This window comes from Schistocerca cancellata, chromosome 2, assembly GCF_023864275.1.
Source record: "Schistocerca cancellata isolate TAMUIC-IGC-003103 chromosome 2, iqSchCanc2.1, whole genome shotgun sequence".
NCBI classification, from domain to species: domain Eukaryota; kingdom Metazoa; phylum Arthropoda; class Insecta; order Orthoptera; family Acrididae; genus Schistocerca; species Schistocerca cancellata.
Genome location: NC_064627.1, coordinates 648,152,732 through 648,164,738, shown reverse-complemented (window position 1 = coordinate 648,164,738; position 12,007 = coordinate 648,152,732). Strand labels below are relative to the sequence as shown.

Here is a 12,007-nt window from a genome sequence, read left to right as displayed (position 1 = left end):
TGGTACCTTCGAGCACCTCACTGACAATCTTCCTACATATCTCGCAGTTGTTCGCACTGCGAAAGTTGGTTATTCAGGTCTTTGACAGGTGGTCACATTAACATGACTGGACAGTGTACCTCTAGTATCATGAAGACTATAAATCTTGCTGCAGCTGAATTCCTTTTTTAAGTTCATACTGTGTTATGGTCTTCAAAAATAAGGTGAGGAAAGAAACTAAAATTTTATGAAACTATGATAGTGTCTACACTTGTCTACAGCAGCGAGATCTGGACACTATCAAATGACAGAGAAATAAGATTCAACCATATAGTTGGTTGGTTCGTTTAAGGAGCCAAACCAAGAGGTCATCAATCCCTCTACTTGGAACAGGCAAGTCAGCAAAACTTCACACCAAAGAAGGGCCTAGTGCACAAAACCCAGGAAAAGAAAACCCCAGGGTCTATTGAAGGTCAACAAAGCCTAGAGAAATGAACACGCAAGAAGAAAAGGGGAAAAAAAGGGAGAAAGGCGGGTGAGGTGTCCCATCCAGGGAGCAGCTGGAGGCTGCCAAAGACAGAAAGTGTAATGGGGCACACACCACTTGCCATGCAATTGAGACACCCCACCCAACAATACCCACAAAAGACTAGCAACATGGACAGGAGAAACATGCACAGGAAAACAGAGAAAGAACATCAAGTCAGACAGAACACACAAGGGGAAAGAACAGCAAAAGAGTGGGTAGGGCGAAGGCTGGGGCGTACCACGAAGCCCAGACAGCTGCCGCCTGTTCAGGGCAGATGAGGCAAGAGTCAGCCACAGTACAGCTGGGAAAGTAAAGTCAAGCAAAATGTGGAACACTGACAAACACTCACCACAATGACAGTAGGGTGGGTACTCATGACAGAGGAGATGATCCTGAGCCAGTGAAATATCTGATACAGAGGCGGCAAAGGATGATGGAGTCCTTTGCAAGAGGCCGGCAGGGAGGCCCTCAGTGAATTCATGATTTCCTTTATCTTCCATAGTTTGTTAGGAAAATTCAGAGTACACAATTCCGTATTCCAAACCCTTATCCCTAACTTCAAGGTGTAATACTGATCAGAGGTGCAATTCTGAAATACCGATCTGACAAGGTAGCTTGCTGGTAGCCAATTAGGCCAGCTTGTCACCAAGTTCATTCCCCAGGATCCAGACAAAGGTCACTGAGCATCCACACTGTTTAAGGGCAAAAAGGGAATCCTGGATAGTCAAGACCAAGCGATGGGAATGGTAACACTGGTCAAGAGGTTGTAGACGGCTCAAATAGCCGCTACATATGAGGAAGGATTCACCGGTGTGGGAAAGGATATGCTCAAGAACATGAGAGATGGCTACCAACTCTGCACTACAGCCATCTGGTGAGGAGCCAATCATTGAGACATCAGTATACACAACTTCTGAACCCCAAAATGTGCCAAGAATGGAGAAGAATTGGCAATGGAGCACCACAGGATAAGCAGAATCTTTTGGAGCTTGTGACAGGTCAAGACAGAGTTTTAGACGAGGTATGCATCATAGAGGTTTATACGTGCAGGCCCAGGAATGATGTGGTAGAGGGGAAGGCTGGATATGGATGGCGATCGTAAGCCCAGACCTGAGCCGCCATTGTGGAAGGTGGATCTCCATATCTGGAAAGAGGAGATGGTAGTTCAGGTGCTCTACGGAGCAGTGGATGCATAAAACATAAGTAACCAACCACTGTGGCACAGAAACCACAATGATCGAACCCCAGTCTCCACAAGGTCCAGCATCTGTAACATCACAGGTGATACCGAGCTGTATGCAAGACTTACGTAATCTAGATAAAACTCGACCAATGCTGTATAGACCCCATATCAGAGTAGAGTGGCCCGTGTCCCAGCTGGTGTTGCTGAGACATCAGGGAGTACTGAGGAGGTACCCACATGTCTGCTTTAGTTGACGAAAATGGTGAAGCAATGTCAACCAGGCGTCAAAGACCAGACCCAAAAAATGATGAGAGTCCACCACACTGAGGGACTGGCTATAAAGGTACAGATCTGGATGGGGATGCACTGTACGGCGATGACAGAAACGCATAAAACAGGTCTTGGCAGCTGACAACTGGAAGCCATGAGTGATAGCCCAAGATTGTGTTCGGTGAATTACTCCCTGCACTCAGCATTCAGCAATGCCCATCGCGGACAAACAAAAATGAATGCAAATGTCTCAGCATACAAAGAGGGAGACACCGTAGGTCCCACAGCCCCAACAGGCCACTGAAAAAGAGAGAGACAGTCAAAACAGAACCCCGCGGAACCCCATTCATCTGCAGATGGGAGGTGCTATGAGACATGCAAACATCTACCTGAAAGTGCAACATGAAAGAAAGTTCCAGATAAAACATGGGAGTGGGTCATAGAGAGCCCACTTGTGCAAGGTGGAAAGGATGTGGTGGCATTATGTGTTATCATAAGCTTTATGCAGATCGTAGAAGACTACTACAAGATGTTGACATCCAGCAAAAGTCAGATAGATAGCACAATCCAGGTGGACTAAATTATCTGCAGTACTGCAGCCTCGGTGGAAACTACCCTGGGTCAAAGCCAAAAGATCCAAGATTGAAGAATCCAATACAGCCTCCAACTCGCCACACATTCAAGTAACTTTCAGAGGGCATTGGTTAAACCGATCGGACGATAACTGCCCATCTGAAGAGGCAATTTACCCAGTTTCCAAACTGGAATAAGAACACTTTCTCCCATTGGGAAGGGAATTTCTCCTCACCTCTGAGACAGTTCAAAAGGGCAAGTATATTATGTAGGCTAGCCATCAATAAGTGCTGAAGCATTTGGTTGTGCACCTGATCCAGTCCAGGAGTCGTGTCAGGGCAGAGATCGAGTATGCTGGCAAACTCCCACCACCAAATGAGGTATTATAAGGCTCCAGGTAACAGGGAACAAATGGTAAAGGGAGTAATTACAGATGGTGTTTGAGAAGACACAATGCAGGCAGATAGTGGACCAACACTGAGGCCCATGCAAAATGCCGACTAAAATGCTTAGCAATAGAGTCCAGGCTGGGAATAACATTATTCTGGGAAATTCACAAGGACACCTGCAGAAGGAAGCAAAAATGCACCTGATATTTGCCCATTCCTGAGAAAAGGGAGTATGGCAGTGACATGGTTTCCAACTAACCCATTTCTGGTGTTTAAGAAGATAATGGGCCCAGGCACGAAGCCCTTTAGAGGCCAGGAGATGGAAGCTGTTTGTAGCATTGCAGGGCACAACAGCAATCGTTAATAGCCACAGCAATTTCAAGGGTCCACTAAGGGGGCAGTCTTCCATCAGGGAGAACCCGAGGAAAAAGGAATCGTCGAAACAACTGGCGAAAGGGTGGTGTCAGTCAAACACTGTACAGACTCACCAATGCTTTCATGAGGTAAAGCGGTTTGGTTGGCAGCCTAATAAAAGGCATCTCAATCCACATTAGTGGAGGAGGGCGACCAAGCGAGTGATGCTGGAGAAAATAAAGACTGGAAAATGATCACTGCTGTAAAAATTGTCATGAACTCTCCGTTGAATGAATGGGAGGATTCCAGGGCTACAGAGGGAAAGATCAATGGCTGAGAACATGCCATGTGCAACACTAAAGTGTGAGGAAGCTCCACTGTTGAGGAGACCTGCCAGCAGGTCTTCAACAATCCTGCTCCAGTCAGTGGTCACAGTACCATCTCACAGAGGGTTACTGGTATTAAAATCCCCATGGGGAAGAAATGGGGTGGGAGCTACCAAAGAAGGGCAAGAAGAGTCGGAAGTGTATAGGGCCATCTGGGAGGATATAAAAATTGCATATTTTTACCTCATAGTCTAAATGGATCCAAACAGCCACTGCTTCCAGTGCTTTATGAGGAGGAACCCAGGAACTAACAACACTAATAACATCTGTGCACAGCGACATACCCTGGTTGTGGCAGAAGGCTTGGAAATCATGAAGAGTCAACAAAAGAGTATTCACAAAATGACATCCCTCCATCACAACACAAGCTTCATACTATAGAGAAAGAAGATGCTGCAGCTCCAGAAGGTGACAATTATAACCATTACAGTTCCACTGGAGGAGAATAGTACAAGAGGCTGGATGGGTGTCAAACAGACCAGAATCAGTCATTGTGCTGAGTCAGTATCGATCACTGAAAAGGACGGATTGCCATCCACGAATGTAAGATCACACCTTGATTGAAAGTGAGGAGTGACACCCGTAGGGATGTCACAGATTTTCTCATACTAGGACTTACATATCTTCTTCTTCTCCTTAGGAAGTCAAGAGGAAATTTGGTTGGAAAGACAGCAAGTCCCAGCAACATCAGAATCCGAAAGAGAATGCACAGCCTTGAAGCCCACAGAGTGTAGGTCATGCTTGTATTGAAGTAACAGGCTTCTTGTCCTGGAGATTCTAGGGAGAGAGGCTCCTAGCAGGATCCTCAATGCTGGTAGATGCCATAGAAGACACTTGAGGAGAAGAAATTGTTTCCGATGGGGTGGGGGTGGGGGGGTGGAGGAATGGGAACTGGAGGTAAGGGAGGGGGGGGAGGAGGAGGAGGAGGAGGAGGGGGAAAGGATGCAACAGAAGTAAAGATAGACAGTAGGGTAGATAGTCAAGAATTTTGAATTCCTGAATCATCCTTTCCTTTTTATAGATCAGGCTATCTGATGAGCGAGGAGAATGTGGGCAAGAATAGTTCATGCACTTGGGTGGTAAGGTGCAAGGACTCCCCAGATGGAGAGGGGAGCTGCAGACACCACAAATATGATTTGCCTTACGTCACAGAGACGTATGACCGAAACGGAGAAACTGGAAACAGTGCATGAGAGGTGGGATACAAGGCTTAACATTGCAATGATAAACCATAACTGTGATGTTCTCTGGAACAGTATCCCACTCAAAAGCCGGGATGTAGCACCAGTATCAACATGATTGTCCTTTGGACCTCTCTCGTCTTGCCAGATGAAATTAACACTGTGCCATGCCAGATCAGTCCCAAGTTCCTCGTCAGATTGAAGGCTGAGGCCCATGTGGAAGAAAATGCGCTGGGTCATATTTAAGTACTGATGTGGAGTAATGCTCCCAAGGACATCTCACAAGAATGTCTGCCACTCGCAAGCACACAGGGAAGCCAACTGACTGGCAGAATAGTGTTAATCAGTACAGAACCAGATCACATGTTACTAAGCGAGTCAATTTCACCAAACTTGTCTGTTATATTCAACAAAAAGGAAAGGTTTGGAAGTGACAAAAGTCTGTCTGTCCTGTAACAAACAAAGTAACAAGAAAAGGATTTCATTCAAACCATTGGGTCTGGACCTCCTCCCAAGTGGTGTCTAGGGAGGTGAAGGCCAAGGAATCAGAAGTAGGAGCAGAGAGAGAACCATTCCTTGAGACAACTGCGGGAGAGTGGCCAGAAGTGTCAGCTTAGCACATTTCATGTGCAGGGCATCTGCTTGATACCACTCAGATCTGATCAGGGGCTCACCGTGTTGGCACCACCCAGCTGCGGCAAGGGCTGCCTGGCACAGTGGTCATTGATGGAAGTTCCGATGCTCCAAAAAGATGAGCGACCACTCCAAGAAATCCACGAGATGGTGACAGATCAGGTACCAGAAGTGCAATCCTTGTGTTGTCAGGGGGCTCAGTCAGACAAGTATGTAACAGCCCGTGTTCTTCCTCAAATGGCTAACACTATGGAAACAATTTAGAAAGGGAAGTCAAACCCCAAGGGGAACCAGAAAAAGCTGAAAAAAGGAAAGAAAGTGGAAACACGAGACACACACAACAGAAAAGAAATAGCAGAACTGAGGGATTAGTGGGACTGTCATAAAGGGAAACATGAAGTACAAAGGGGGGGGAGGGGGTGAAGGGGGAGAAGAAGCTAGGATGGGAAGGAGAGTGGATATGAGGAAGGAAATGTAGCATGAGAGAGAAGAAAGCTGCAATAGCTTGGGGCCCCATGCGCACCACCCTGCGAAAGAGCTGTGAGCCCCATGGTCGGTTCAATCATATGCAATGGGATTTCTAAGAGCTGTGAAAGGATTTATAAAATTAGATAAATAAAAAATGTAGCTATTAGGTGAGAATTAAAAGTTGAACCAATAAATGATGTAATAATGAATAGTTAAATGGGAGGAACATGTCAATGAAAAGCAATCAAATATGTACAACATGGAAAAAAAGTATTGGAACTCCCAAAAAGATACGGTGGTGATGGTGGCCGCCATAATATAGAACGTGTGTGTGCGTGTCTCATAATCTATGCTTCTGAACAACTCCTTCTCCCCCTCCTCCTCCTCACAGAGTTTCATAAACACAGCGCAGACTTTATACTTTGTAACTTTCTATTCACTGCCATGTAAGTTTACTTTTATATAAATGGTTTTTACATTTTTAAGCTTCAAAAGTTTTCAGTATATGTTAGAAAGGTACAGGACCTACATAGTGCTGCAGCCAAGTATTAAACATTCTCTTGACAAAACTTGCGACCTACAGTAATACACTCAGTCCAGAGCTGTGTAGATAAATTATGATCTCCACCAATTTCCACAAAATCGGGATGGAATGGAACCAGACTTGGACAATGGTGAGGCGTACTGGATCACAGAAAGTGACCAATAGAACATAACGATCGTCATTGTCGTCACCACCACCACCACCACCACCACCACAATCATCATAATCACCATCACCATTATCATAATCATCATCAGAATCACCACCATCGCCACAGCACTGCAATGAAGCAACGTAAAGCTTTGTTCATCGACTTGGCCCAACACTGGAACTCTAAAATAAGTATCGATCTATCTGTCTTGCTTATTCAACATTGCTGCAGATCGGACTGATGGCATGCGTGCCATTTTTTGGCTCCTGTTGCCCAAAAACAACAAATGTTGTGAACTGCAGTGGCCATGCTGACATGCTGAGAGGCAAAATATTGATACAAGATACAATACTGATTTCCACATAATGAGGAAAATATGAAGAGCAACTACTCTAGTAAGGGATTTTAAAATCTGGGTAGAGCTTCAACAGGCAATGTCACATCTCATATTTCTACAAGACAATTTCTGAGCACAGGTGGCAAGGAATGTGCAAGATGCCTTGTAAAAACAACAGGTTAGCAGGTTCACTAGATATACCATCCATACTAAACACCTTTTTCCAAAGCTGTTTCACAGAGGAAGACCGCACTGCAGTTCCTTCTCTAAATCCTCGCACCAACGAAAAAATGGCTGACATTGAAATAAGTGTCCAAGGAATAGAAAAGCAACTGGAATCACTCAACAGAGGAAAGTCCACTGGACCTGACGGGATACCAATTCGATTCTACACAGAGTACGCGAAAGAACTTGCCCCCCTTCTAACAGCCGTGTACCGCAAGTCTCTAGAGGAACAGAAGGTTCCAAATGATTGGAAAAGAGCACAGGTAGTCCCAGTCTTCAAGAAGGGTCGTCGAGCAGATGCGCAAAACTATAGACCTATCTCTCTGACGTCGATCTGTTGTAGAATTTTAGAACATGTCTTTTGCTCGAGTATCATGTCGTTTTTGGAAACTCAGAATCTACTATGTAGGAATCAACATGGATTCCGGAAACAGCGATCGTGTGAAACCCAACTCGCATTATTTGTTCATGAAACCCAGAAAATATTAGATACAGGCTCCCAGGTAGATGCCATTTTCCTTGACTTCCGGAAGGCGTTCGATACAGTTCCGCACTGTCGTCTGATAAACAAAGTAAGAGCCTACGGAATATCAGACCAGCTGTGTGGCTGGATTGAAGAGTTTTTAGCAAACAGAACACAGCATGTTGTTCTCAATGGAGAGACATCTACAGACGTTAAAGTAACCTCTGGCGTGCCACAGGGGAGTGTTATGGGACCATTGCTTTTCACAATATATATAAATGACCTAGTAGATAGTGTCGGAAGTTCCATGCGGCTTTTCGCGGATGATGCTGTAGTATACAGAGAAGTTGCAGCATTAGAAAATTGTAGCGAAATGCAGGAAGATCTGCAGCGGATAGGCACTTGGTGCAGGGAGTGGCAACTGACCCTTAACATAGACAAATGTAATGTATTGCGAATACATAGAAAGAAGGATCCTTTATTGTATGATTATATGATAGCGGAACAAACACTGGTAGCAGTTACTTCTGTAAAATATCTGGGAGTATGCGTGCGGAACGATTTGAAGTGGAATGATCATATAAAATTAATTGTTGGTAAGGCGGGTACCAGGTTGAGATTCATTGGGAGAGTCCTTAGAAAATGTAGTCCATCAACAAAGGAGGTGGCTTACAAAACACTCGTTCGACCTATACTTGAGTATTGCTCATCAGTGTGGGATCCGTACCAGATCGGGTTGACGGAGGAGATAGAGAAGATCCAAAGAAGAGCGGCGCGTTTCGTCACAGGGTTATTTGGTAACCGTGATAGCGTTACGGAGATGTTTAACAAACTCAAGTGGCAGACTCTGCAAGAGAGGCGCTCTGCATCGCGGTGTAGCTTGCTCGCCAGGTTTCGAGAGGGTGCGTTTCTGGATGAGGTATCGAATATATTGCTTCCCCCTACTTATACCTCCCGAGGAGATCACGAATGTAAAATTAGAGAGATTAGAGCGCGCACAGAGGCTTTCAGACAGTCGTTCTTCCCGCGAACCATACGCGACTGGAACAGGAAAGGGAGATAATGACAGTGGCACGTAAAGTGCCCTCCGCCACACACCGTTGGGTGGCTCGCGGAGTATAAATGTAGATGTAGATGTAGATCAGTTATCTCATAGAAGGGCTGGTCCACAACGTTCTTTATATATATATATATAACCAGACTCCCACAGTGCAGAGAGACAAAATGTGTAAAAATTTTACAATGAACGGTGGTTACATGGAACTTGATTTCACTACCTGCCTCTCTGATGAATATGACTTTTATGCTGAAGAAAGGGATGTGGACAAATGCGGACAATTGTCCGCCATCAGATTGCGGAAAGTATTGGATCTGTGTAGACACACGAGACTTTCGTAAAAGACAGGCAGCCATAATGTGTTGTTAAACCACACTGGATCCAGGTAGCATTCACACAGATAAGATTAGTTTTTGATATGTCAATGTGCAGTTATAAAATTGGAACCACAAAAGATTAAACTTACTAAGGATTTTCAGGCTACTAAGGATTTTCAGACAACCAGTGTTACTACCTAATAACATAGAGGAAGCCAGAAATCAAATAATAAGAAAAAAAAAAAAAAAAAAAAAACAGAACTACAGGTATCATCCGAAAACACTGGGATGACTGTAGCAGACCCACTAGAAGTAAACAACGTAACAGTAAGCAACAAAAAATAAAAGTAGTTAAACAATTTAAATGCCTAGGAGAAACTATACAATTTTTACAGAAAATATGTCTTGCAAGGAAAAAAAAAACTAATAAAATGATAAAGGCTCGAAAACTAACATGGTCCACATACAATAAAAAATGTCTACCAATCAAAAAAAAAAAAAAAAAAATTAAAAACACAAGACAATGGTTCAGCCAGAGATAACACGCATGTGAAAATCTTTTTAAAGTCACTTAGAAAAACACAATCAACAAAAGCCTAGAAGTACAGATAAGAATAGCTAGAATATGCATAAATAAAAAATATAAAAAAGGAGGACAATTGAAGATAGTGCCAAATTAAATGCTGCAAAGGGGGATGGAGCCTATTATAGCTACGAAACATAGTAAGATTAATTCTTTCTTTGGCTACATCAAGAGGACACCTTAAACTAGATTAACAAGAAAAAAAAATGGAGAAACTCTGGAATTTGAAACAAGTAGGATGAATCAAAGAAATCAGAGAGGATATGGAAGAACCAGAAATAAGCCTGGATGATTTGCAAAACAAAACAGAAAATTTTAAGAACGTGGAAATAAGATATAAAGCAAAAATAAACACAGTAAAAGGGTTCTGACAGCTGAAGAAAGATAGAAAAGGCCAGAATGAATCAAAAGATACTGGGCAATTTGGGAGGAATGAAACATACACTTACTGAACAACATGACTAGCAAATGATTGACGAAAATGCTCCAACAAGGCCATAAAAATATATAATCATAAAGTCAAGAGATTTTTTAAATAACTCTTAATGGCTTAGTGATTATCTTCTTGTATACCTGCATGAACATTCCTGACAACTTCAGTATACAATATTTAGGATATAGGCCATTCCCTCACAACAATTGAAGTTCACTATTATTTGCGAATTTTGGCTACCCACTGATGGTTCTTTGTTCAAGGAAGAAAGATTAAGTCAGAACAGATGACCAAAGAAATGGTCACTGACGTTCATTACGATGAGGTCAGTGATGTTCATTACAATGATTTGTGATTTCGGATGCTAAATGGCGAGTCACTAGCTCCCTCATTTTGAGTCAGTGAACTTGGAGATTATTCTGCAGAAGATGTATGTGAGACACAGCTACCTACAGATTATGGCTCGGAGGTACCCTGACAGTAACGCCACTATGTTGAATAATGCTTTTCGTGCAGCTACAGGACGTCTCATGACTCAAACTGTGAGCAATAGGCTGCATGATGCGCAGCTTCAGTCCTGACATCATGGCGAGGTCCATCTTTGCAACCACGACACCATGCTGGGCGGTACAGATGGGCCCAACAACATGCCAAATGGACCACTCCGGATTGGCATCACGTTCTCTTCACCGATGAGTGTCGCATATGCGTTCAACCAGACAATCGTCGGAGACATGTTTGGAGGCAACCCGGTCAGGCTGAACACCTTAGACACACTGTCCACCGAGTGCAGCAAGGTGGAGGTTCCCTGCTGTTTTGGGGTGGCATTATGTGGAGCCAACATACGCCACTGGTGGTCATGGAAGGCGCCGTAACTGCTGTACGATACGTGAATGCCATCCTCCAACCTATAGTGCAACCATGGACGACAATTCGCGCCCCCATCGTACACATCTTGTAAATGACTTCCTTCAGGATAAGGACATCATTCGACTAGAGCGGCCAGCGTGTTCTCCAGAAATGAACCCTACCGAACATAACTAGGATGGATGGAAAAGGGCGGTTAAGGACGACGTGATGCACCAACCACTCAGAGGGATCTATGCCGAATCACCATTGAGGAGTGGGACACTCTGGACCAACAGTGCCTTGATGAACTTGTGAATGATACAGCACGACGAATACATTCATGCATCAATGCAAGAGGACGTGCTACTGGGTATTAGAGGTATGGTGTGTACAGCAGTCTGGACCACCACCTTTGAAGGTCTCGCTGTATGGTGGTACAACATGCAATGTGTGGTTTTCATGAGCAATGAAAAGGGCGGAAATGATGACTATGTTGATCTCTATTCCAATTTTCTGTACAGGTGCTGCAACTCTCAGAACCGAGGTGATTTAAAACTTTTTTAAATGTGTGTAGTTACAGCCACAACACTGGTCACTGTGATGGGAAAACACTGAGGATGGCAGCACAGGAAGTAGAGAAGAGGCGACTAATCTTGCAAATTTGAATATGACTGTTCAGAAACGTGGTTACAGAAGAAATGAATATTCTTACAGATGTGGAGAAACAAATTTATGAGAATGGATCGAAGGAAAATTAAGATGAACCATCCTGTGAACAGCACGGTCATTAGGGATGGAGCATAACTTCTGATTACAAAATTATGGGGAGGGGGAATTGGCTCAGGAAGTATCCTGGTATTTATCTGGAGCAATTTAGGGAAATTGTGGAAAACCTAAATCTGGGTGTCTGGATGTGGATTTGAACTGTCATGCTCACTAACGTGAATTCAGTGTGCTGCAAGGTATCCTGTTATAGTTCAAATAATACAGTGAACAGTACTTTTCTTTCCTTTAAGTCCTAACATCTTTCATTTTCCTGTTTACCAAACAAAACGGGTAATCTGCTATTAATTTTGAGGAGAAGGGTGGAACAAAGAAGATTT

General features: G+C 43.8%; 1 protein-coding gene across 2 annotated transcripts in view; it reads right to left on the bottom strand.

Moving 5' to 3' along the window:
* The window catches only part of LOC126162322 (P2R1A-PPP2R2A-interacting phosphatase regulator 1), a 60,594-nt gene that overhangs the window by 24,591 nt on the left and 23,996 nt on the right, over positions 1-12,007 (bottom strand). The gene's annotated exons all lie outside the window — the stretch shown is intronic.